This window comes from Phocoena phocoena, chromosome 12 (assembly GCF_963924675.1).
Source record: "Phocoena phocoena chromosome 12, mPhoPho1.1, whole genome shotgun sequence".
NCBI classification, from domain to species: Eukaryota; Metazoa; Chordata; class Mammalia; order Artiodactyla; family Phocoenidae; genus Phocoena; species Phocoena phocoena.
Window position 1 is genome coordinate 78,011,720 of NC_089230.1, and position 26,202 is coordinate 78,037,921.

At 35.8% G+C, this 26,202-nt stretch overlaps 1 pseudogene; it reads right to left on the reverse strand.

Moving 5' to 3' along the window:
* Positions 1–521: 521 nt before the first annotated feature.
* On the reverse strand, positions 522–15,240 carry LOC136131908 (p53 apoptosis effector related to PMP-22 pseudogene; annotated as a pseudogene).
* Between the last annotated feature and the right edge of the window lie 10,962 nt (positions 15,241–26,202).

Sequence of the window (26,202 nt, forward strand, 5' to 3'; positions counted from 1 at the left end):
TTAAGAAATATTTTTGCTTTAAATAGCTGGAGGCTTAAAAAATATTTATTTATTGTACTTCTTTTAGAATATTGGGTCAGTAACAATTTTTACTAATATCTCCCTCTTTTCCTTAGTGCTTAATAGACCTAGTCCATTCCATCCGGGAAAAACAAAAACTTGATTAGGTTACTCAAATTGCTGAAGCCTTCTTATTATTACCTTATAAAGTGGTATTTTTAATATTCACATTCTTTTACAAATGCAGTATAAATGGCATAGATAGTTATAAGAAAATATTGGCATCTTATAGATAATTAGTTAAAAGAGTAAGTCTTGTTTAACTCTACAAGACACATGTAAAATATGAATATAAAACTATAACACCATTTAAGAAACATTTTCTCCCAAATTATTTTAGCACTTTGCCTAGTTTAACTCTATGAACATTGCCATAAAAATAAGTTCAAATTATTCTGAGGAAAACAGTTTCTTTGTAGTCCATCTCAGTAGCAGTGATTTTCTTCTGCTCATTTCCCAACTTAGGTGGATGTGTACAAATACCTGGGCTTGTCATTTCCCTGAAGGCCATCTTCATAGTTGGGAAGGAAACAGAAGAAAGCACAGCCATCAGGATAATTGTGACTGCCCATCTGAAGACTTAGGCCCAGTTATAGATGTAGTGACAGGAGGGTTGGTATGAGGTTGAAAGTCTAGGTGTACTTCATATGGTAAATTACAAGGGAGATGATCTGGAACACAGCAGCCAGGGCCAGGAAGCCACCATTCAGTCTCAGAAGGACAAGCATTTGGGATCCACAGAGGGCAAAGAAGGAGAGGATGAAACAGATCACCAGGATGATAAAGCTACAGAAGGGCTTGGTGGCAGCTCCCCTTCCTCACATGTACGTCATGACGATCTGGCAGCCATCCTTGTAAGTCCTGCTGTAGCCACCCTTGTGAAAATATCACCATCACAGTGAGAACGTGTGGATATTGTCACTCGACTTAAGCCAGCTGTGGCTGGCCATCACGATGATGTCAGAGGTGATGGTGCTTAGCAGAAGCAGGTGCTGGCTAGGCTGCAGGACAGCATCATGTCAGTGCCAGTGTGGAGGAAAGGAGTACATGGGGATCAGACACCACTGGAGAGTGGCCCATGAGTGTGGGCAGCACAACAAAAAGGCCAGAATAGACTTTAAAACAAAGTCTGTAACAAGAGACAAAGAAGGACATCACATAATGATAAAGGGATCAATCCAACAAGAAAATATAACAATTGTAAATATATATGTACCCAACATAGAAGCACATAAAGCAAATATTAACAAACATAAAGGGAGAAATTGAAAGTAACAGAATAATTGTAAGAGACTTTAACTCTCACATACATCAATGGACAGATCATCCAGATAAAAATACAATAAGGATATATTGGCCTTAAATGACACATTAGATCAGATGGAATATATATAGAGTGTATATATATATATATATATATATATATATATATAAAACATTCCATTCCAAAACAGCAGAATACACATTCTTTTCAAATGCACATAGGGCATTCTCTGGGATAGATCACATGATAGGCCACAAAACATATCTCAGTAAATTTAAGAAGACTGAAATCATAGCAAGCATCCTTTTTGACTGCAAGTGCATAAGACCAGATATCAACTACAAAAAAAAGTGGAAAAAACAAACATGTGGAATCCAAAAATTTGCTACTAAGCAACCAGTGGGGTCATTGAAAAGTCAAAGAGAAAATAAAGAAATACCTTGAGTGAAATAAAAATGGAAACACAACATTCCAAAATGTATGGGATTTAGCAAAAGCAGTTCAAAGAGGAAAATTAGAGCAAAACAAGCCTACCTCAAGAAATAAGAAAAATCTTAAATAAGTGACTTAACCTTACACCGAAAAAAACAAGGAAGAACAAAAAAACCCCAAAGTTAATAGAAGGAAGGAAATTATATTGATCAGAGTAGAAATAGAGACTAAATAAACAGGAGAAAGGATCAATGAAACTAAGAGGTGGTTCTTTGAAAAGATGAACAAAGTTAATAAAGCTTTAGACCAACTAATTAAAAAAAGAGGACCCAAATAAATAAAGTCAGAAATGAGAGAGAAGTTACAACTGACACCACAGAAATGCAAAGGATCAAAGATACTACTACGAACAATTCTATGCCTACAAATTGTAACAACTAGAAAAATAGATGAATTCCTGGAAACATACAATCTCCCAAGACTGAATTAAGAAGAAATAAAGAATATGAATAGAATGATTACCAGTAGTGACATTGAATCAGTAATCAAAAAACTCCTAACAAACAAAAGTTCAGGAACAGAGGGCTTCATAGGTAAATTCTATCAAACATTTAAAGAAGAGTTAACACTTATCCTTATCAAACTTTTCCAGAAAATTGAAGAGGAAGAATCACCTCCAAACTCATTCTATAAGACCAGCATCACCCTGATAATGAAACCAGATAAAGACACCACACACACACAAAAAAAAATACAGGCCAATATCACTGATGAATATAAATGCAAAAATCCTCAACAAAATATTAGCAAACCAAATTTAACAACACATGAAAAAGCTCATACACCATGATCAAGTGGGATTTATCTCAGCGATCCAAGGATAATTCAATATCCACAAATCAATCAATTCAGTACACCACATTAACAAAAGGAAGGATAAAAATCGCATGATCATCTCAATAGATGCAGAAAAAGCTTTTGGCAGAATTCAACATCCATTTATAATAAAAATCTCAAAAAAGTGGGTAGTAAGGGAACATACTTCAATATAGTAAAGGCCACATACGACTAACCCACAGCCAACATCATGCTCAATGGTGAAAAGCTGAAACCATTTTCTCTAAGATCAGGAATAAGAAAAGGCTGCCCATTCTCACCACTTGTTTTCAACATAGTACTGGATATTCTAGCCACAGTAATCAAACAAGAAAAAAAAATGTAAGAAATCCAAATTGGAAAGGAATACATAAAATGTCACTGTTTGCAGATGATATGATACTATATATAGAAATCTTAAAGGCACCAACAAAAAACTATTAGAAACAATAAATATTTCAGTAAAGTTTCAGGATACAAAATTAATATACAGAAATTGATTTTATATATATATATATTTTTGGTTATATTTCTTTACAGTAACAATGAATTAGCAGAAAGAGAAATTAAGAAAACAATCCCATTTATAATTGCATCAAAAGAATAAAATACCTAAGAGTAAATTTAACCAGGGAGGTGAGAGACCTGTGCTTTGAAAACCATAAGATGTCAAAACAAATTGAAATTGACACAAACATATGGAAACATATACCATGCTCATGAATTGGAAGAATTAATATTATTAAAAAGGGGCATTGGCAATCTACAGATTCAATACAATCCCTATCATAATACCAATGACTTTTTTCAAAGAACTAGAATAAATAATTCTAAAATTTGTATGGGAACACAAAAGATCCTGAATGGCCAAAACAATCTTGAGAAAGAAGAACAAAACTAGAGGTACCCTGCTCCCTGATTTCAAACTATACTCCAAAGCTACAGTAATTAAAACAGTATGGTGCTGGCACAAAACAAACACATAAATTAATGGAACATATTAAAGAGACCAGAAATAAACCCACACATATATGGGCAATTAATCTATGGCAAAGAATGCAAGAATACACAATGGGGAAAAGACAGGCTCTTATATAAATGGTGTTGGGAAAACTAGGCAGCTACATGCAAATGAATCAAACTGGACTACTTTCTCACACTATATGCAAAAATAAACTATAAATGGACTAACAACTAAAATGTAAGACCTAAATCCATAAAACTCCCAGAAGAAAACATTGGCAGTATGCTCTTTGATATTTATCTTAGCAATAGTTTTTTGGATATGTCTCTTCTGGTAAGGGAAACAAAAACAAAAATACATAAATAGTTTTCATCAAGCTAAAAAACATTTGCACAGCAAAGGAAATTATCAACAAAACAACAAGGGCACTGACTGAATGGAAGAAGATATTAACAAGTGATATATCTGATAAGGGATTAATATCCAAAATATACAAAGAACACTTACAACTCAATATCAAAAAATCAGGGGCTTCCCTGGTGGCGCAGTGCTTGAGAGTCCATCTGCCGATGCAGGGGACACAGGTTCGTGCCCCGGTCTGGGAAGATCGCACATGCCACGGAGTGGCTGCGCCCGTGAGCCATGGCCTCTGAGCCTGCGCGTCCGGAGCCTGTGCTCCACAATGGGAGAGGCCACAACAGTGAGAGGCCCGCGTACCGAAAAAAAAAAAAATCAAACAACCCCGTTAAAAAACAGGCTGAGATGCAAGAGGGAAGAGATGGGGAACATATGTATAACTGATTCACTTTGTTATAAAGCAGAAAGTAACACACCATTGTAAAGCAATTGTACTCCAATAAAGATGAAAAAAAGGCTGAGGACCCAAAGAGACATTCTTACTAGGAAGACATACAGATGGCCAACAGGCAAATGAAAAGATGCTCAACATTACTTATCATCAGGGAAATGCAAATCAAAGTCACAATGAACTACAACCTCACAAAAAGACATCAGATGATTAACAGCAAAAAGATAAGAAATAACAAGTATTGGTAAAGGTGTGGAGAAAAGAGTACCCTTGTGCACCGTTAATCGAAATGTAAATTGGTACAGACACAATGGGAAACAGTATGGAGGTTACTGAAAAAAGTAAAAGTAAAACTACCATACAATCCAGCAATTCCACTTTTGGGTATCTTTCTGAAGAAAACAAAAACACTAATTTGAGAAGATATATTCACCAGTATGTTCATTGCAGCATTATTTACAACAGTCAAGATATGGAAGCAACCTGTGTCCATTGATAAAGAAGAGGTTGTGTGTGTGCGTGTGTGTGTGCATGTATAGGTATATGGATATACAAATATATTAACATTTTTTATTAGATTCTTTACGGGGCTCCCCAGAAAGTTAAGAATAATTGTTAGCAGAGCAAGAAAATGTAGGGTTATTGAAAAATGTGGTTGAAATGCTAAACCCCTCCTCTTCCTCATTCTTTAAGTCCCGGTCACCTTTGAGAATCTTTTCAGATTCTTCCAAATGGAGGTATTTGTCTTGCATTTATGCTGTGTTTGCAGTCTTTCTACCACATGCTGTGTGGATGGTAATGCTGCAGGTGTACAGATGGGTTTTCGGGAGTGTTCAACAGTATCTTAAGAGAATATAAGGTGAACTTGGCCCGCACATTCTTCCTTTCTTAGAGGTTTTTGTGTTCTTCACCATTGCATTCCAGAGCCTGGCACAGTGCTTTGCATTTTGTAGGAACTACTTAAGTGCTCAGTAAATGAATGCATGAAGAATGAATGAATGAATGTTTCACCTTGCAGGATAATGCTTAGTAAAATATTTTTCAACCACATAGTTTTGTAAAAGTCTTTTAGTTAAAAGTGTACAAGTGAAAGAAAAATGTGTTACCTTAAAAGAGAAACTGCCTCTCTGTTCTTAACAAACTACTGCAAGATGCTGAATCATCAAAAAAGGCTAAGTGATATTACTTACTCAGGATGAAAAGTGCACTAATACATTCTAAGAAGATTTTCAACAGGAAAGTTCACAATTAAAGGTCATGGTACTTTAAGAGCCAAATAACGTCTCAGCACCAGAAAGCAAAGTTAAATGGGCAACCTCATTTTCTATGCTTTCTGCACAATTGTACTTCCATTGTCATTAATGTTTTAAATACAAATTTCCATACACTGGTCCTTCATGGGATTACATTTTCCTTCTAGAAATGCCTACTGTACTTTTGCACAGGATGGTGAAGGAAGATTTTTCTGAAGGGATGAGGTTATGATGAACTAAATGAGTCTTATGGAAGGAAGCTTAAAGCAGGAGGGAAGCTGGCAGGAGCTAGGGTGGGAAGGCCATGCCCCCCAGAAGGAAGGCATTGTTCTGGCTCTTGTGTCCTTCCCACTGAGTCCCTGCTATTCAGTGGGAATTGTGGTGAGGAAGAGCCTGGTGGGAATCCTGGCTGCAACCATGTGGGTTGGCAGTTCATAGGTCCAGAGGTAGAGACAGTAGACTTTTATGGGCATAAGACCTCAGTCTGGCCCACAAGATAAAGGGTTCTGATCCCTGTTCTATGTAATAAAGCCCTTACATCCTTTCAGACAAACATAACTAGCCCAAGTATCTCCCTTTACTCATTTGCAAAATAAACAATTCTTCAATTAGAATACAAAATCATTTTTTTTTTGTTAGGTACATTTATGTCAACAAAGGCCAAGCTTTCATGTAAGGTTAGGATAATTTTTTTCAAGTAATTTAGGCATTAATATAATAACAACAGATTTTGATAGCCTGAATAACTAAATTTGCAGTTTGCATTGATTGAATTCACTGGATAAGTGCACATTTCTCTTCTTTCTCCTCTCATGGACCCTCAGCAGAGTCTTTGAACAAATGTTAAATGATGGAAACCTTTTGTTTATTGTGTAATTCAATAGCCCACCATTAGAGCTGCTCATTAGGAGGTTGTAAGATGCAGTGACAAGGAAAATTACAACTTTCTTGTGCTGACTGGCACAAACAGTGGAATTAATTCCTGTTGTCCCTCAGTCATACAGAAGTATGAAGTTGCCATGCAAGGATCAAACTGAAGATTTTTTTAGGGGAAAACAATAGAAAAGGGGAAAAAGAGAAAGATTGTGACAGAAGATTACGTTTATTGTGACAAGCTTTATCGCTCCAATATCAAGTTCGCTCCTTGGGGCTGAGTGAAGAGAAGAAAGAAGTACAGAGGCAAGAACCAATAAGAAAAGCCGTGTGATGGGAGCAGCAATATTTCCAATCATTTATCATTGACACTCCCAAATGAGTGTTTGGGAATTAAATTATCTTGTCATTTCCCTAAGGATTGAAGTCATGAGTAATGAAAAAAGAAATCAAACTCACACCCTCTTCTCTGTAAAATCAGCCTGTTATTCAAGCAAGTGAAGTCCATATCACGGCTGGTTCTAAATACAGGATTGTTTCATTACTTCTTAAACTCCCTGTCACGTATATCGGTTCTTGCTGAAAACATCAGATAAGATTGCTATCTGGTTTTGAATACTGCTCTGTGTAAATAATATGCTTGCCATTTCTAAACACGTGGGGACCCCAATAAAGAATTTTATTTGATAAATAATGGATTTATTTTTACACCAAGAGACATTTTTTCTTTTGGAATTGTGGATATATAAAAATCTCGATTCCTCCATTCCATTCCAAGTGCCAGCATTTATTCAGAACATAGTGAGGCACTATGCTGATGGTTTTACATGCATCATCTCACTGAATCTTCTTAAGGATATTTAGGTGGTATTGCTATGCTCTTTGACAGTCCCATCTCCAGCTGTACCTTCTCAATGTACCTGACGCCCAGACGTATTAAATGTCCTAGTCCTTGAAATACACATATCATTTCCCGGCTTCATATATTTGCTACTCCCTCTTGCTATTGGACCTGGGAATGTCTACTTATATTCCAAGATGCAGCTCAAACTGCAATTCTTCTGTTTGATGCTCCTAGGCTGAACTGGTTACTGATTCCCTTTGCTCTCCTAACAACTTACAAAAGCCTCTGGTTCCATTATATTGTATTTTTACTTATATGTCTATATCTTGAAGTGGATTTAACACTTTTAAGGACGTGGATTTTTATTTATTTATCTTTATAACTCCATGGCCTTAGCAGAGGTTCTGACCTATAAAAGATACTCTATAAATGTTTAGTAAATTGTTAAATAGTTGCAGTTAGTTTCATTGATTTATTAATGCCCTTGCATTAGCATCTAAATTTATCCTGAAAAGTGACACTTTTTTTTGTTTCCATATTATTCTTAATTATACTTGAATATTTTTCTGTGTTTCTGGAAAAAAGTTTTTGCTTGTGCACATGAAGGAGGAATTATATAACAAACGAATTAAAAAAGTACGTGCTCTTTTTAGGTGGACACTTACTCTTCACAATGCCCCATTTCCACAAAGACTTGATGAGAATTTCCAGATTTAAAGTAATTCACAGAATCAAAATGAGAAGCTGCGTGATATGCTGGAAAAAACATAGAATTTAGAACTCAGAGATATGACTTTGAGTCATAAAATTTCCCCCTGATCAAATGGGTAACTTTGGGGAACCCAGTTATTTTTAGCATCCGTTTACTTACAGAATCATTGTGAGGTTTAAGTAGAAGGACTTACTGAGTTATTGCTTTTCCAGATACTGGGTACACAGAATTGAATCAAACTGTCCAATCCCTGTCCTTATGGAGCTGACATTCCTGAGAGGGACTGAGACAATAACCAAGTACATATAAAACAGGCAGTGGTGATAGTGCTGGGAAGAAAACTGTGAGTGATACACAGTGGTGTGCTCTTTTAGTGAGGAGTACCAAGGGAGGCCTCTTTAATAAGGGGACATTTGAGCAGAAAGGGTAGAGGAGTGAGAGCGTGGGCCAAACTGGTATGGGTGAAAGTTGACCAGGCCAGAGGGGTCAGCTGTTATCATTCTTTGAATACTTGCTTTGAATGTCCCCAAACTTGGAAGACATGCTAGTGATGACAGTGGTCTCAGTGGAAGAAAGTGTGTACAGAGGGAGACTCTGCTCCCAGACGCGTTCCCTCTTCAGAGCACCCTTCCTGTAGACCCTCTGGCCTCACTGAGTTGCTGCCATTGAAATTCAAGACATTTGCCTTTCCCCAATAATGATAGATTGTCCAATTGCTAACACATTTGTGTGTTCCCATGTGTACTTAAAAAAAACAACAACATGAATTTAGAGCTCTTAAATTTGCTTTCATAGTTTCTTAAAGTCTGTTCCTTTCTCCTGTAAACATTGGCTAAACTGATCACTGCTTTGTATGTATACTGAAAGAAGCAACGAGAAAAGTAAATGCATAGACAGCTAATATTAAAATTAGCTTTGGGAACTCCCTGGCGGTCCAGTGGTTAAGACGCTGTGCTTTCACTGCGGAGGGCATGGTTTCAGTCCCTCGTCAGGGAGCTCATACCCCACAAGCCCTGTGGTGTGGCTAAATAAATAAAATTAGCTTTGATACGTAAAGCTTAGATACCTAGAAAAATGGCCCTTTAACTTAGCAGGTAATTGCAGTTTTGAATGTGAATAACCTCAGAGTATCTTTAATATTTTATTGGCCTAAGTTACCAACTTTCACTTTTCTCTGTTGTAGCAGATAAAAAAGCAGAGATTTCCATCACAGCAGCACTATGCACATTGACATTTATTGATTTCCATTAGTATCTGAGGTGGCTGGCATTTTACTTTTATATGCTGCATTAATAAATTGTGCTTAGAGGCTGCCTGTGCATTTTTTATTGAGGCCCCTCATTTGCTCTTGACTGTTTCCAAAAATTCTTTTGAGTTTTGAAATTTGCTTTTCTCCTGTTCTTTGTTTTCTTTTTTGGGAAATGTACAACTAGTACCACATAAGTCTATTTCCCAAGGAACACTAAAGCACAGAGAGGCATATTCTATTTCAATTTGTGGAGGTTATTTAAAGGATCTCTTTGTTTCTCCTGTTTCTAAAGTCCAAAAGAACAATGCTTTGCATATGCTGAAACACAGTACTGCAAATCAAAAAGAGATTCATTTTGGCAGCTGGGTAACATTGGTGTGAATGAATGCTGTGTTTTCTGAGTGTTATTTTCAAAACCAGCCCTGACCAGTGGTCAAGTTTCCTTAAATCAACAGAAATAAGAGAAATAATAATGAAGTAAAATTTTAATAAAGTAATAAAATTTGAATACCTGACCTAAATCCAAGGTTACGTCATTCAAATATTTTGGTGTTGTGTTCTTTTATGAATGATGGTCATTATAATTATTTTTATGCCTAGAATAATAATTATTTACTTTTTAAAATAAGAAATAGGGCTTCCCTGGTGGCACAGTCGTTGAGAGTCCGCCTGCTGTTGCAGGGGACACAGGTTTGTGCCCCGATCCGGGAAGATCCCACAGGCCGCGGAGCGGCTGGGCCCGTGAGCCATGGCCGCTGAGCCTGTGCGTCTGGAGCCTGTGCTCCGCAACGGCAGAGGCCACAACAGTGAGAGGCCCGTGTACCGCAAAAAAAAAAAAAAAAAGAAATAGATTAACATGGTTCAAAATGTAAAAAAAAAAATATATATATATGTCTTTCTACATCTGTCTCCTATTTGCTACAGTTCCCCCAACCTACAAACATTCAGGTAATCACTGTCATTAGTATACTTTTGGAGTTCCTTTATGGATACGTAAGCAAAAACAAATATATGTTATTTCCCCTCTCCCCTTTTCCACAAAACAATAGCACATTATACACATAATTCTTCACATTGCCATTTTGAAATGATTTTGATAAATATATAGAAAATAATATATGAAATATATTTGTATTCATATAAAAATATATAAATGATTACCGATGCACTGAAAGTAGCAAAAAATGTATAGGATGGTCCCTTGTACCATTCATCCAGTTTACTCAGTGGTAACATGTTGCATAGCTTTAACACAATATTGAAGCCAGGAAATTGACATTGGTACAATCTACAGGGCATATTTAGATTTCACCAGTTTTACATGTATTTGTGTAAAATTAGTGAAATCTGGCAATCATTAATCTGTTCTCCATCTTTAAAATTTCATTTTGAAAATGTTATATACGTAGAAACTTACATATATACCTTTTGAGACAGGCTTTTTCACTCAGCATTGTCACCTTCAGATTCATCCAAGTGGCTGCATGTATCAACAGTTAGTTCCTTCTGACTGCTGTAGTTTTCACCATAAAGATGTCCCTTGGTTTGTTTAACCATTCTTCTATTGAAGGACATTGGGTTGTTTCTAACTTTTGGCTATTACAAATGTAAAGCTGCTATGAACATTCATGAATATTATGAACATTTACGTTAACGTAAGTTTTCATTTCTCTGGGATAATACCCAAGAGTAAAAGTGCTGGTGAAGTGACATATGCATGTTTAGGTTTATGAGAAACTGCCAAACTATTTTCCAGAACAGATGTACCATTTTACATCCCCACCACAGCATACGAGTGCGAGCATTTGGTGTTACCACTGTGTCTTTTAGCTACTCTGATACATGTGTAGTAGTATCTCATTGTGGTTTTAATTTGAATTTTCTTTATGGCTAGTGATGTTAGCACGTAATTATTTGCCATGTGTATGTTATTTCCGAAGATGTGTCTGTTCATGTCTTTGCCCATTTAATATTTGGACTTGGGGAGTTTACTATCGAATATTAAGAATTTTTTACATGTTCTAGATATAAGACATCTGTCTGATATATATACCTTGCAAATATTTTCTCCCAATCTGCAGTGGGTCTTTTGACCCTCTTCACATGGGCTTTCAAAAAGTTTTAAATTCTGATTAGATCTAATTTATCAATTTTTTCTTTCATGGATTGGGTTTTTGTGTCAAGGCTAAAATCTCTTTTATTGCTAGATCTTAAATATTTTCTTCTGATCATTTTTTTTCTAAAAGTTTTATATTGTTTCATATTTAATCCCACGTCCCAAACTGAGTTAATTTTTGCTTAAAGTGTGAGTTTTAGGTTGAGATTCTTTTCTTTTTTTTGTCTATGGGTGCCTAATTGTTCAAACACCATTAGTTGAAAATACTATCTTTCCTCCATTGAATCACTGTGTACCTTTTTTTTTTTTTAACATCTTTATTGGGGTATAATTGCTTTACAATGGTGTGTTAGTTTCTGCTTTATAACAAAGTGAATCAGTTATACATATACATATGTTCCCATATCTCTTCCCTCTTGCATCTCCCTCCCTCCCACCCTCCCTATCCTACCCCTCCAGGTGGTCATAAAGCACCAAGCTGATCTCCCTGTGCTATGCGGCTGCTTCCCACTAGCTATCTATTTTACATTTGGTGGTGTATATATGTCCATGTCACTCTCTCACTTCGTCCCAGCTTCCCCTTCCCCCTCCCCATATCCTCAAGTCCATTCTCTGGTAGGTCTGTGTCTTTATTCCTGTCTTACCCCTAGGTTCTTCATAACATTTTTTTTCTTAAATTCCATATATATGTGTTAGCATACGGTATTTGGTTTTCTCTTTCTGACTTACTTCACTCTGTATGACAGACTCTAGGTCTATCCACCTCATTACAAATAGCTCAATTTCGTTTCTTTTTATGGCTGAGTAATATTCCATTGTATATATGTGCCACATCTTCTTTATCCATTCATCCGATGATGGGCACTTAGGTTGTTTCCATCTCCAGGCTATTGTAAATAGAGCTGCAATGAACATTTTGGTACATGACTCTTTTTGAATTATGGTTTTCTCAGGGTATATGCCCAGTAGTGGGATTGCTGGGTCATATGGTAGTTCTATTTGTAGTTTTTTGAGGAACCTCCATACTGTTCTCCATAGTGGCTGTGCCAACTCACATTCCCACCAGCAGTGCAAGAGTGTTCCCTTTTCTCCACACCCTCTCCAGCATTTATTGTTTCTAGATTTTTTGATGATGGCCATTCTGACTGGTGTGAGATGATATCTCATTGTAGTTTTGATTTGCATTTCTCTAATGATTAATGATGTTGAGCATTCTTTCATGTGTTTGTTGGCAGTCTGTATATCTTCTTTGGAGAAATGTCTATTTAGGTCTTCTGCCCATTTTTGGACTGGGTTGTTTGTTTTTTTGTTATTGAGCTGCATGAGCTGCTTGTAAATTTTGGAAATTGATCCTTTGTCAGTTGCTTCATTTTCAAATATTTTCTCCAATTCTGAGGGTTGTCTTTTGGTCTTGTTTATGGTTTCCTTTGCTGTGCACTGTGTACCTTTATTAAAAATCAGTTGACTGTATTTCTATCTGGGTTATCTAGTCTGTTTGTTGATATATGTATTAACACCTTTGCCAATACTGTAGCTGGAATACTGTAGCTTTATAGTTCTGTACCTTTATAGTAAGCCTTGAATACTGAATACTTTATAGTAAAAATTGAATACTGTAGCTTTATAGTAAGACTTAACTTTAGGTATAGTAATTTCTCCCACTTTATTCTGCTTTATCAAAATAGTCTTAGCTTGTTTAGGTTCCTGGCTTTTCCACATAAATTTTAGAATAAGCTTGTGTATGTCTATGAAATACCTTCCAATTTTGATAGCAATTGCATTAAATCTACAGATCAATGTGGGGAGAATTGTATGTTAACTATGTTGAATCTCCAAACCATAAACATGGTATGTCTCTTAATTTATTTAGATCCTCTTTCTATCACCAGCATTTTGTAAGTTATAACATATAAATCCTGTATGTTTTGTTAGCTTTATACCTAAGTATTTCATTTTCTTTCGAGTGAGTATTGCACATACTTTTTTTCTTTTATCTTAGTAAGATATCATTAAAAATGTCACAGTTTATCGAGAGATTCCGCATTTCTTTTTACAGTTTCATTATATGGCATTATGAAGTACCATACTTTAATTAAGTAATGGTCTACAGATGGATACTTGAATCATTTCTAATTTATGGCTTAAAAATAATTATACATATTTGTGGTAAATTTATGTGTATCTGCATGACACATCCCCAGGAGTGAGATGATCAAATCAGAGAGTATGTGATTTGTAGTTTTGGTATTTGACTATTGCCTTCCACAGACACTCTGCCTGTTTGTACTCCTACCAACAATGTATGAGAGCAACTGTTTCCACACAGCCTCCTCAACAGAGGACACTTTTACACAGTAAGTTTTAATTTAATTTTATCTTACATGTGAGTCATTTTAAGCAAGCTTTCATTTGCTTAGGGGCTGTTTGTGTTTATTTGTTTGCTTTTGGTTGGTGTGGAGATGGGCTGCCATTTCATGTTTTTATCCATTTTCCTATTGTGTTATGGGGATTTTTCTTGACTATTTACAGAAATCTCACTATATGTAAGGGAGGTCAACCCTTTCTCCGTGCCAGGAGTCAACACTTTTCCCGTTGTGTCGTTTGCCTTTTGACTTAGATTATGATGTGTTCGGCATGGTATAACAAACAATGTCACAATGAATAGTCATGTACTTAAAGCATTTCATACATGTGCACCACATCTGTAGGATAAATTCTTAGCAGTTCAAAGTTTATATACATTTGCAACAATATTCTGAAGACAGAGCTTTCAGAATATGTTGTTTTTTTCTAAGTTTTTTCGTAACTTAACACAATGGCTATAAAATCCCCACGAAGCATGTTTTTTAACTGGACAAACTGAAGCTAATATGGAAAAATAAACAAATGAATTTTTGGAAAATTCTCCAAAATATAAAGAGTCTGAGAAGACTAGTTCTACCAGACATGAAAACATAGTAAAAGTCCTGTGTAATTATATTAAGATGATGTTGGCAAATGAATAGACAAAACAATGAAATGAAATAGGAAGTTCAATAATAGATACAGCGACATGGAAATTTGGTATATGATATACCTTGAATCTTAAATTACTGAAGAGAAAATGGGGTCAGCTACATTAGGATACCATTTTTTACTTTTCAGCTCAGCAAATTTCAAAAGTTTTACAATTCTGTAAGGCTGTGGGAAAATAGGTCCTAATATATTGCTGGTAGGTGTCTAGGTGGCTACAACACCTGGGAAAGACCATTTGGCCATACTTTTTCTTGCTTGGCAGTGTGTATTTCTGATCTTTGACAAGGATTTTGTTCTTGTTTTAATGATTATAAGTTTACAGAATTGTCCTCACCTTGTACTGTGTACTTTGTACACAGATTATAAATTTGCTACTCTGTACCATGATCTATCTCATGTGTCTTATTCTTCCTCTTCCCTCACCCTTTCTTTTCCTCTATACCCCAGTGTTATTCACCGTAAGTATTTTTTGAGTATGTCTTTGTACCTCTACATCATAGCTTTTCCTTGACCTCCCCATACGTACTTTCCATCTAATTCCACGCTGATCTATGTCCCAGAGGCTACTGACAGGTACGGACCAACAGGTAGGTCCTTTGCCACGTGGTCTCCAGTTAGGTTCAGGAGACCCGAAGGAGGGAGGAGAATGAAGTCAGGGACCTTCTGAGAGGTTACCTCAGACTGCTGTGCTCTTTGATCTTTCAAGGTAGCCTTCTTTATAGAACTTTCTCCTTCAGGTTCTAACACCTGCTCCTTATGGTCATATTTTTGCATCCTAGGGTGGTAACAGCTCTGCTGTTAATATCGTCACAGTGCCCACACCTTTGAAAATATTCTCTTTATAAGCCTTCCTTGAAAGACCCTAATTTGAGTGTGAAGCTTATTATTTCATGCCGAGTACCTGAATAATTCAACTGTTACATATGTGTATTTAGATCCATGTCTTATCTGCAATTCTGATATATAAAAAGTTCTAAAAAGTAAATTTTGGGGGGTGGGGTAAATTTGTTACAAATTTTCTTCTTGGCAAAATCAGAGCAAAACTCTTTACAGCCTTTTTTTCTATGATGTAGAATGAATAGTCATATGTTCCATTGCAGACATATTTTTTAAAGCTGGTTTAGCTGTCTTCTTACTATGGAGAATTCTGTATATACACAAAAGTAGGAGAATATAATAAACCCCCATGCATCTATTTAACCAGTCCCAGCAACTATCTATTCATGACCAATCTGGTCCCATTTATACCAACATTCATTCTTTCCCAGGGCCCAATCAGGCAACAGAAACCACACAGTAATTAAAACAGGAGAATTTTAGTATAATTACTGTAATAAGACACTGGAATAATCAGAGATTGGATAGTAAAAAGTAAACATTTTGTAGTATTAAAGGGAAGGGGAGGGTTAGAGCACGTTTTAAGATTTTACACTCTAGAGAATACATTTTTTGTTATAATAGAGACAACAAACATGGCCCTGAAAATATGGCTCTGGCCAAACTATGCAATTTTTATGCATCTCCCCAATTTTTGTTTCTCTGAATTAATTAGTGTGGAGAAAGGTTTCTGCAAACAGTCCTGGTAACCCCAATTCCTATATCTGCTGTTAAGTAGGCAGTGTAATTATTTCAGGGTGAGCCTCTCACCTACAGGAAGTGAATTTTTGCTGGTGTTTCTGAATTTTCTTCGTACTTCAACCTCATGTGTTTCTATTCTTCTTTTCACTTTCTGCTTAACATCAGCATTTATATTTAATTTGGCATCTGCAGATTATAGATTACACTTATCTCTTTATTTTGCAGAAAATGAAGTTTGGGTTTTTGTACGTTTTCCTCCCTGCTGCTCTTCTATAATTTTTCGGCATAAGCAGAGAAGAAAATTGCTCATTTGATTTTTAATGTCCACACTCAGTAAAGGAAAAATTTGGCAATCTTATATTCCTAATTCTCTCTCTCTCTCTCTCTTGAAACTTGGGTAATAGAAATGTAAAGACTGGAGAACCAGTTACACTGTGAATAAATGCAAATTTTGGAGATACAGAAATCTGAATTACAATCTTGCTTTCCTACTTACTGTTTGTGCAACTTACTGTGTCGAGCAATTTATTATTACTGAGCCACAGCTTCCTCAGATATAAAATATCGATAATAATAACCATTTTATAGGATAGTTGTAAAGACTACATGAGGAAAGCTATGCCCGACATTTGCCCTCTTAGATGTTCAACATTTATTAGTGTTCCCCTGCTTTCAAGGACACTACTGAACTTTTTAGCAGGTGCTTAAGTAGTATAAAAAACCTTTTTTTTAAAATGATGTATTTATTTGTTTGTTTATTGGCTGCGCAGCATGTGGGATCTTAGTTCCCTGACCAGGGATCGAACCTGCATTCCCTACGTTGGAAGCGTGGAGTCTTAACCACTGGACTGCCAGGGAAGTCCATAAAAAAATCTTTTTTTAAAAAAAAAAAACTAAATTCATCCAAGTAATTCATTTTAATATCTTAAACAGTCGTGCCTCTTGGTAAGGGGGGAGATCAATACATGATCAGTATGTAAATGGATGTAAATTGTTATAATCTTTGGAAAAGTAGAAAGTCTGATTTTTAAGGGAAACATAGGCATGAAACGGAAGTTTATTCTTGTGTCAGAAATCACACCAAAATGCAAATTTATGATTAAAAAAATAGATTGCCTAGGGGCCTTCAAAAACATGATTGGGATTGCATTGCCTTCACTTAAGAGTTCTATAAACATGAGATCAGGTAAAAAAAATATATCACTATCTTCTTCCCTTCTTTTATTTGTGAAAAATACAAGTCATCTCCACAGATTGCTGAGAAAATTTTCTGATGCTTCTAGATGATTCTAACTTTATGTATTCTATTTATGTAGTGCTCAATGGCTTCTGAGAATGTAAAGTATAATATAGAAAATTTTCTGACAGTTTATTTTATGAAACTGTAGTTTTCATATTTCAAGGAAGGAATGAAAGGAAATGAATGAGACAAGAAACAAGAATGTTTAAAGGAAGGATGGTTGATAATAAGGTCAGCAGTTTCCTGGAAGCTTGCACAGAATATATTTCTGTCTCATTTCCCTTTTCACCACACACATATACACATACATTCGATACTGTACACTAACATAGATGCGAGAAAGGACAATAGAGGTGCATTTTCCCATTTTTTTTTTTTTTTTGGTGGTACGCGGGCCTCTCACTGTTGTGGCCCCTCCCATTGCAGAGCACAGGCTCTGGACGTGCAGGCTGAGCGGCCATGGTTCACGGGCCCAGCCACTTTGCGACATGTGGGATCTTCCCAGACCGGGGCACGAACCTGCGTCCCCTGCATCGGCAGGCGGACTCTCAACCACTGCGCCACCAGGGAAGCCCGCATTTTCCCATTTTTGAAATATTAAATTCATATACATACAAATAGTACTGTTCTTGTTTCCCTTGTGCTCTAAATACATACATTCCCTGTCTACTGATAATCCAGTGCAGGGTGAAGCAAACATTTTTATTTACTTTTAGGATACACAAGTCTCTTCTACATGTCTCATTTATATTTTAATTATAAAAAGGCATTTGAAAGATAATGTGGTTTTTCTGAAAGAACTCTGTGTAGTTTCTCACAAATAACTGGAAAAAACGTCCAGCTACAATACTTTATTAACTTCAGAGAACAACCTTCTTTCATGTCAAATGATGTGTATTTTCACTTTGCTATGACTTAAAAAAATTCACAGATCACATTATTTCTCTTCAAAATTAAAATATATCTCTACTTAGAACCCATAAGTAAGTATCAAAACATGAAAACATGAGAACCTTAATTCTATGGATAGATTTGAGCTATGAATCATTATGACAATGATGCTTGGTTTTTGTAAGACTATATTTTCGAAAGTGTTTTATGAAAGTGTCACTTTTCTTCTGTAAAAATCTCATTTATCATGTAGAAAGAAAACATGGTAATTAAAATGTCTTGCTTATAAAGACTCATTAAACGATAATTCCAGAAAAGGAATTTTGAAAATAATTCTAATTCAAAGTGGAATTTAGTAATTTATACATATAAGTTAAATTCAAATTATATACTTATTTTTGAAAATTAACATTTGAAGTCTACTGATACATTTTACATTATATATCTTTAAAGTATCCTTTGTGGGCTTCCCTGGTGGTACAGTGGTTAAGAATCTGCCTGCCAATGCAGGGGACACGGGTTCAAGCCCTAGTCTGGGAAGATCCCACATGCCGTGGAGCAACTAAGCCCACGAGCCACAACTACTGAGCCCGTGTGCCGCAACTACTGAAGCCTGCGTGCCTAGAGCCTGTGCTCCACAACAAGAGAAGCCACCGCAATGAGAAGCCTGCGCACAGCAATGAAGAGTAGCCCCCACTGGCCACAACTAGAGAAAAACCTGCCTGCAGCAACGAAGACCCAACACAGACAAAAATAAAATAAAGTATCCCTTGCTTTCCTGAAAGAAAACACTTGGGGTTTTTTTGGAACAACATTGAATATTCAAATATAAAATTTTTTTTTTTTTTTTTTTTTTTTTGCGGTACGCGGGCCTCTCATTGTTGTGGCCTCTCCCACCGCAGAGCAACAGGCTCTGGACGCGCAGGCTCAGCGGCCACGGCTCATGGGCCCAACTGCTCCGCGGCACGCGGGATCCTCCCGGACCGGGGCACGAACCCGTGTCCCCTGCATCGGCAGGCGGACTCTCAACCACTGCGCCACCAGGGAACCTTAGAAAATTTTATCCCAACTCTGATGTTAAATCACTTTAAACTTCAGTTGTCTACTATGCACACTACAGATGTTACTGCCATAGTATAGATGTTGACTTCCTGCTTTTACTTTGTTGACTGAAAAAAAAATGCACAACGTGAGAGCTGTGAGTTAAGTTTTATGTGGGGCAAAATGAGGACTATAGCCCAGGAGACAGTATCTCAGAGAGCTCTGAGAAACTGTTCTGAAGAGGTAGCAGGGGAAGTCAGTGTATATGTGACTGGTGAAGGGGGATACATGCAATCAAGCACATATTTTTTGCAGAAGGTTTCTGCTAGTGACGAGGAGCAGATGTTTCCATTAATAATTTTAGTGCTTTTCTAGGTATGAGAAGATGCAAAAATTTGGGCTCATAAAAATTCCTGAAAGTATTGAGCTATCCAAAGACCTGTTCTGTCAGTTTTTCCCAGAACACAGAGTATGTCATTCCTGATCTCCACCCTGAACTCCCTTCAAAGTGTGTTGAAAGTCAGCGGCTGCAGTGGCTAGTGACTAAATAAGACCCCAGGAGAATAGTGACTGCCCTGAATTCTCCAGCTATTAGTACTGTGACTTCTCTATGGGATAACTCATAATAAAACTTCAGAATAATAGAACTAGTAGTCTCCCCACTGATCGAGACTCTCATTCTTGTTAAGTCAAATGGGAAGGAAGCTGATGAGTTGGCATAATTTTATTTCAACGCTTTGGTCTTCTTAAAGCAATTCTGGCCTTTTTTCATATTTCTTACATTGAGTGAAAAGAAAGGAGAAGTTATATTTATTCTTGAAATCCCATTTATTACCCAGAAGAAAGTTTTGCACTGCATACATTCTAAGACTAGAATTCTTTGTCCTTTTCTTCTCTAGTACATTTTCCAAACTTTTGAAGCTTTTCCTGCCATGTTGTATTTCACCTTAGGGACCTGCTGCCCCATATACAATGTTCTTTCACAGTTGTCTTACTTGATATCTGAAACAATGCTGTGAAATAGATACTACTGAACTGTAGAGAAACCCGACTTACCCGATTATAAAATTAATAGAACTTAATTACAAATCCTATGGACTTCAGACATTACACTCAATTCCAACACACTCTACAGACTCTTAGAGAAAAATCCCTGTGTAACTTATGCCAAAGAAACCACCTACAGTTTCTTAGTTGGAGATGAGAAAGGGAGGAAAAGGACATAAGGGACAATAAATGTTAGATTTGTTTAAGGAATTAAGAGCTCTTTCCTTAATTGACAAACTTACACAAAGACTAAAAAAATGGAAGGCTGCTAAGATAATTTGAAGCCACTAAAAATCGCTAAGCAGAGAATGAAGAAAACCAGTATTTACTGAATACTTTCATGTGTTGGTCTCTTTGAAAAGTGCTTGTAAATACTAATGCATCGAAGATCTATTGCTTTCTGTGTCTGAACTTTCTCCTTTGGAAATGATCCTTCCCTTCCTTTCAGATAATCTGTCCCCCACTCCTTTCTCCCTCTGGCAAAAACTTTATACATACTATTGCAGATGTTGCAACCATATTATCAACTGACCCAAGTTCTGGTCACTCTTGATTCATTCAGGAGGTGGGCACCAATTGGTTCAATGAATCTCTTCTTATTTTGAACTTGAAAGTAAGAGTCAAGTAGTAAAGCAACAACACTCAAGAAATGTACAAAACCATGTTTTCTGCCGTGGGGACCAGGAAAAGTGTGTAAGATTCATATGAAGAGAGAATATGTTAATCAAGTAAAGACGGAAAGTAGAATAAATTAATATAGATATGATATACTCACACACCTCTCTCTCTATAGTACAAGTCTCTTAGTCAGATCAGGTTGCTATAACAGAATACCATAGACTGGGTGGCTTAAACAACAGAAATTTATTTCTCACATAAAAAATTATGGGGGTTGGAGAGTCCAAAATCAGGGTATCAGCAGACCAAAACATATAATTAAAATGGCAAAAGTTAAAGATAAGGAGAGACTTCTAAAGGCAGCAAGAGAAAAAGAGAAAGTCATATCCAAAGAAATCCCATAAAGTTATCAGGTGATTTTTCTGCAGAAACTTTGCAGGCCTGAAGGGGGTGGCATTATATAATTAAAGTGATGAAACAGAAAAACCTGCATCCCAGGATACTCTACCCAACAAAATTATCATTTAGAATTGAAGGAGAGCTAACAAACTTCTCAGACAAGCAAAAACTAAGAGTTCATCAATACTAAACCTACCATAAAAGAAATGTTAAAGGCTCTTCTCTAAATGGAAAAGAGAAAGCTATAAAAAGAAGTAAAAATCTATAGGAAAGGAAAAATCCCTCTAGGGAAGACAAATATATACTGAAGGCTGAGGAACAAACAGTTAAATAAGCTAGTACAAAGATTAAAAGGCAAAAAGTTGTAAAATCAATTATAACTACAATAAACAGTGAAGGGGTAAATATGAAGGTACAAAATATGACATCAAAACACAAAATGTGGGGGACGAGAGTTAAAAAAATATAGATCTTTTAGCATGTGTTTGAAGTTAAGCAGCCAGCCAGCCAGCCGGGTGCATTGTAAGATCAAGAGGAAACATACAAGTTTAAGATTTATGCCACAAGAGGGAGAAAGAGGCATGGAGCAGGTACATCTGGAGGTACATGGAGCAGGTACATGGAGCACTATACAAGGCTGAAGAAGAAAGTCACAGCTTATATAGCAGGACTAATGAAAAGTAACTCTTACCTGAAGGTAGCTGGTAAAGATTGGAGGAGGTGACTGCTACTTCAAATGTGACAACATCAATGCAAGACCCCAAGGAACATGAAAAATCAAGGAAATATGACATCACCAAAAGATCATAATATTCCTCTTAAACAAACCCAATGACATGGAGATCTGTAATTTACCCAATAAAGAATTAAAAATAGCTGTTTTGTGGAAACTCAATTATACAAGAAAACACAGAAAGACAACTCAGCAAAATCAGGAAAACAGTACAAGAACAAAATGAGAAATTTAATAAAGAGATAGAAAAGATAAAAAATAACCAAATAGAAATTCTGGAGCTGAAGACTTCAATGAATGCGATGAAGAATACAGCAGAGAGCATCAACAGCAGAATGTTTAAGTTCATGAAGGTAATGGATTATCTCATTATTTCAAACCAAAATAATCTTCTCCAAGACACATTGTAATGAAAGTGTCAAAATTCAAAGACCAAGTGAGAATCCTTGGGCTTCCCTGGTGGCGCAGTGGTTGAGAGTCCACCTACCGATGCAGGGGACGTGGCTTCGTGCCCCGGTCTGGGAAGATCCCACATGCCGCGGAGCGGCTGGGCCCGTGAGCCATGGCTGCTGAGCCTGCGCATCCGGAGCCTGTGCTCCACAACGGCAGAGGCCACAACAGTGAGAGGCCCGCGTACCGCAAAAAAAAAAAAAAAAAAAAAAAAAGAATCCTAAAAGCAGCAAAAGAATAACAGTTTGTAAGCCACAAAGGAACCCCCATTAAGGTATCAGCAGATTTCTCGGCAGAAACCTTACTGGTTGAGAGAATGGGATGGTATATTCAAATCGCAGGAAAAAGAAAAAACAAAAAGCCAGCCAAGGATACTCTATCTGGCAAAATTATCCTTCAAATATAAAGGAGAAATAAAGACTTTCCTACACAAATAAAAGCCGAGGGAATTCTTTATCACTAGACCTGTCTTATGAGAAATTGTAAAAGAAGTTCTTTGAGCTGATATAAAAAGATACTAATTAGTAACATGAAAACATATGAAAGTATACAATACACTGGTAAAGGTAAATATACAGTATGACATAGAAAACTCTAATCTGTAATATGATGATGTGTTAACCTCTTACCTATAGCATAAAGATTAAAGGAAAAGAGTACTAAAGTTAACTATAGCTCTTATAATTTGCTAATAAATACACAATATAAAAAAAGGTAAACTGTCATTAAAAATATGAAAGCGGTTGTAATAGGGCTGAGTTTTTGTATATGATGAAAATTAAGATTCTATAAGCATAAAATAGATATAGATATAAATAAATAAAATATGTATCTATATATCTATATATATAGATATAACAGTATCTAAAAAAAATTTATGTATGCCTCATGGTAACCATAAGGCAAAAACCTATAATACATTCACAAAAGATAAAGGAATCAGAGTATACTACCACAGAAAATCACCCCTCCACAAATGTAGGCAGCAGGAGAGAAAAAAAGGAACAATGGAACTATAAAACAACCAGAAAGCAATTAATAGTTGACATTATTAAGTTTTTACATATCAATAATTACTTGAAATGTAAATGGATTGAAGTCTTCAATCAAAAGACATAGAGTGGCTGGGTGGAGTAAAAAAGCAAGACCCAAATATATTCTACTTACAAGAGACTCACTCCAGCTTTAAGGACACACATAGGTTCAAAGTGAAGTGATGGAAAAACATATTCCAAGCAATTGGAAACCAAAAAAAAGTGGAATAGCTACACTTATATCAAACAAAGTAGACTTTAAGCTGAAAAAGGTAACAAGTGACAAGAAGGTCATTATATAACGAAAAAGGGATCAACTCATTAAGAAGATATAACAATTCCAAATACATAAGCACCTAACGTCAGATCATCTGAATATATTAAGCAAATACTAACATATCTGAAAGGAGATATAAACAAAAACACAGTAACATTGGACTTGAACCACACTTTAGGGCAAATGGACCTAACAGACATATATAGAACATTCCATCCAATGGCAGCAGAATACATATCTCCTCAAGTCCACAAAGAACATTCTCTAGGATAGATCATATTATGGGCCACAAAACAAGTCTTAGCAAATTTAATAAGATTAAACTTACACTAAGTGTTTTTTCTGACCACAATGGTATGAAACTGGAAATCAACAAGAGAAAAGCTGGAAAACTTACAAATATGTGGGGCTTAAACAACATGCTCCTGAACCATAAATTGGTCAAAGAAGAAATAAAAAAGGAAATAATATCTGGAAATAAATGAAGATGCAAACACAACATATAAAAACCTATGAGATTCTACAAAAGTAGTTCTTAGATGAAAGTTTACAAGTGATAAATGCATATATTAAGAAAATAGAAAGATCTTAAATAAACAACCACAATTTACTATGTGAGGAACCAGAAAAAGAAGAACAATCTAAGCTCAAAGTTAAGAGAAGCAAGACAATAACAAAGATAAGAGAGGAAATAAAAATATATATGACAAGAAAACAGTAGAAAAGATCAATGAAACAAAGCAAGATTTTGTGAAAAGATATACAAAATTGACAACCATTTAGCTAGCCTAAGAAAAGAGAAGTCTCAATAAATAAAATCAGAAATTAAAGATGAGACATTACAACTGATACTACATAAGTATATTGGATCATAAGATTCTACCCTGAACACTTACATGCCAAAAAGTTGGATAATCTAGAAGAAATAGATAAATACCTAGAAACACAACTTACCAAGACTGAATCAGGAAGAAATAGAAAAATCTGAATGGACAAATGACTAGTAAGCAGATTTCATCAGTATCATAACCTCCCCAAAAGAAAAGTCCAGAACCAGGGAATTTTACCAAATATTTGAATTATTAATGCCAATTCTTCCCAAACCCTTCCAAAAAATTGAAGAAGAGGGAACACCCCTAAACTCATTTTACAAGGCTCATATTACCAGGATACCAAAGCCAGATAAGGACACTACAAGAAAAGTAAACTACAGACTTAAATTTCTGATAAATATAGATGCAAAATCTCTCAATGAAATATTGCCAAACCAAATTCAAGAGCAAAATATTGCCAAACCAAATTCAAAATCTCTCAATGAAATATTGCCAAACCCAAATCAATAAATGTGATACATCACATTAATAAAATAAAAATCATTGATCATCAATAGGTACAGAAAAAACATTTGACAAAATACAGCATCCTTTTATAATAAAAATCCTCAACAAATTGGTACAGAAGGAACATACCTCAACATAATAAAGGCCATATGAAAAACCCACAGCCAACATCACTCAATGTGAAAGTTTTAAAGCTCTTCCTCTAAGGTCAGGAACAAGGCAAGGTTGCCTACTCTCAAAACTTGTATTCAACATAGTCCTGGAATTCCTAGCCTAAGTAATCAGGCAAGACAAAGAAATAAAAGGAGAAATCAGAAAGGAATACATAAAATTATCTTTACAGATGATGTGATCTTATATAAAAAAATCCTAAAGACTTCACCAAAAAAACACTATTGAAACTAATCAATGAATTTAGTAAAATTGCAAGATATAAAATCAACATACCAAAATCAGTTACATTTGCATACATTAGCAACAATATATCTGAAAAAATAAAAAGAACAATACCATTCATAAGAGCATCAAAATCAATATAATATTTAGGAATAAATTTAACCAAGGAAGTGAGAAATCTGAACATTGAAAAGTACAAGACTTTGATGAAAGAAACTGGATAAGACAGACAAATGGGAAGATATGATGTGTTTGTGGGTCAGAAGAATTTATATTGCTAAAATATCCATACTACCCAAAGCCATGAACAGATTCAATACAATCCTTATAAAAATTCAAATGGCATCTTTCACATAAATAGAAAAAATATCCTAAAGTTTGTATGGAATCCAAAAGACCTTAAATAGCCAAAAGCAATCTTGAAAAAAAGAAAAAGAACAAATCTGGAGTCATCACACATCCTGATTTCAAGTTATATTACAAAGCTATAGTAGTCACAACAGTATGGTATTAAAATCATAAAAAACCCTAGGAAAAAAATGTAAGGAAAATGCTCATGATATTAGTCTTGTCCATGATTTTTTTAATATGACACCAGAAGCACAAGCAATGAAAGCAAAAATCAAAAAGTGGGACTATATCAAAGAAAAAGCTTCTGCACAGCCAATAAAAAAATAGAAGAAACCTATATA